At 40.9% G+C, this 2,308-nt stretch overlaps 1 non-coding gene across 1 annotated transcript; it reads left to right on the plus strand.

The window, feature by feature from the left end:
* Window positions 1-758: 758 nt before the first annotated feature.
* Window positions 759-840, plus strand: TRNAL-AAG (transfer RNA leucine (anticodon AAG)). Its single transcript has one exon. It is a non-coding gene; the product is annotated as a tRNA-Leu (tRNA).
* Window positions 841-2,308: the final 1,468 nt, after the last annotated feature.

Below are 2,308 nucleotides of genomic sequence, written 5' to 3' on the forward strand. Positions count from 1 at the left end.
GTCAAAAGAAACAAAAATCATCTATTTAAAAAGTTTAGTTTCACGTGGGCCTGTTGTGCTTACTTCTTTCAGAATAGCTTTTGAACCTCTGTCCTGTGTGTGTCTGTGACTGTCACGTGAAAAGGCAGTCAGGGCATCCAGGTGGACCCCATGTCACCTGGGGCACCGCCCACCAGTGCTGGAGTTTTAAACAGCACCCGGTTGCATTTTGGGACTTGTGCCTTTTCAATGTGAGCTCAAAGACGGGAGCCTGTGAAATTCTATTGGCTAAAAAATATTAACAGCGGAATGTGAATAGGCCACACAAGACATGACGTCACTGGAAAGCTAAACAGTATGTTGGGGAGACTGGGTGCGGCAATAGGGCTGATGTCATGAATACGTGCAACTCCTCAGTTATTTTTGAATGAACTGCTCATTCATTAGATCCCACCCTAAGAAATGAGCCCACCAGTATGAACACTTGTTTCATTAGAAAATGATGGAGTCACATTGCCTATGTAGAGCAGGTGCTTATACCTTGGTTGGAAGTCATTGCTCGGAGAGTGTTGTCTTTTAAGGTGATTGCACTAGGTCCGAGCAGGTGGGAGAAGACTTGTGCAGTGACTGAGTAAGAGAGATAACCTTCAATTACCACATCACCCTCCCGACATTGTAATCATGTCCATGAAATGGTTTATCAACTCGACTTTCCACACTAAGTGAGGAGACTCAGGGTTACGGTGCTCATGAAGTGCACAGACACACTGAGAGCAACAGGTAGCGTGGCCGAGCGGTCTAAGGCGCTGGATTAAGGCTCCAGTCTCTTTGGAGGCGTGGGTTCAAATCCCACCGCTGCCAGAGATGGATTTTTACAGATCTTAATGACGCATCTCCCTTCTGACCCTTCAATTTGCATAAACAGTGACTCTACCAATAGGTCCCTAATTTTAAAACTCTTTTACAGTCTCCTTCTAAGTAAACTCCTAAACCGTGGACTCCAAGAAATCGGCTGATTGGCGCTGCTGTTGTTTTGCTTCATTCTGCTTAGATCACCTTCAAATGGAAGGTTTAACAAATCATTTGTTCTCCCCACGCGGTCACCCGCTCTTCTCTCTGCAAAATAAAATCGAACCTCTGTTAAATAAAGATTTAAAGTAAATTATCTATCTTCCCAAATAAAGTTGGTAAATGTGTTCTTCACAGTTATTTTAAAAATCAGGTTTAAAATAAACAACAGAGGTAGTCAGCAGGATTCAAACCCGTGCAGGGAACCCCCAAAGGATTTCAAGCCCATCACCTTAACCACTCGGCCATAACTACCAGCTCTCATTGAGCTCTACCGAAACTTTATATCACAACAAAATTGTGCAAAATGGCCGTGCAGACCTATATATGACTCCATTTAGTAGGATCTCTAACTGTGTGCAAAGGGCACATTGCTATGTTTCTGTCTAAGCTTTGCTTTAGGTCTGAGGTCTTAAGAACCAAAGCAGGCTCCACGCACACTTGCCTGCACAAAAAAACAAGCATTTGCAATGCGAAAGGTCTCACATTTGTGAGAGTTAGAGCTATTGGCGTTGCAAATGACAATGTCTTTTACCTAGGTTTTGGTTTTCTTCGGGAAAATTTGATGTGTCCACGTTGTGTTTTGGGGCACTTCCTGTCGCGGGCGCTAGGCCTACCCACACAAGTGAGGTAAAAAATGTTATCGGGAGACTTGGGGAAACATAGAATAGCAAAACAAGAGTTACTGCCCCTTGTCTTTATCTAAATTTTTTCCTTCCAAATATAAGACAGTGTGTAAAAAAGACGTCTATTTGAGAAATGCCCTTTAATTCGCATGCTAGTGTGGGCACCCCAGAATTCAGAGATGTGCAAATAACCACTGCTCCTTCACTCCTTATCTTGTGCCCATTTTGGAAATAGAAAGGTTTTCTTGATACCTATTTTTCACTCTATATACTTCGGCAAATTAATTGCAGTATACCCGGTATACAGGGAGTGCAGAATTATTAGGCAAGTTGTATTTTTGAGGATTAATTTTATTATTGAACAACAACCATGTTCTCAATGAACCCAAAAAACTCATTAATACCAAAGCTGAATATTTTTGGAAGTAGTTTTTAGTTTGTTATTAGTTTTAGCTATGTTAGGGGGATATCTGTGTGTGCAGGTGACTATTACTGTGCATAATTATTAGGCAACTTAACAAAAAACAAATATATACCCATTTCAATTATTTATTATTACCAGTGAAACCAATATAACATCTCAACATTCACAAATATACATTTCTGACATTCAAAAACAAAACAAAAACAAATCA

This window comes from Pleurodeles waltl, unplaced genomic scaffold (genome assembly GCF_031143425.1).
Source record: "Pleurodeles waltl isolate 20211129_DDA unplaced genomic scaffold, aPleWal1.hap1.20221129 scaffold_183, whole genome shotgun sequence".
Classification (NCBI taxonomy): Eukaryota; Metazoa; Chordata; class Amphibia; order Caudata; family Salamandridae; genus Pleurodeles; species Pleurodeles waltl.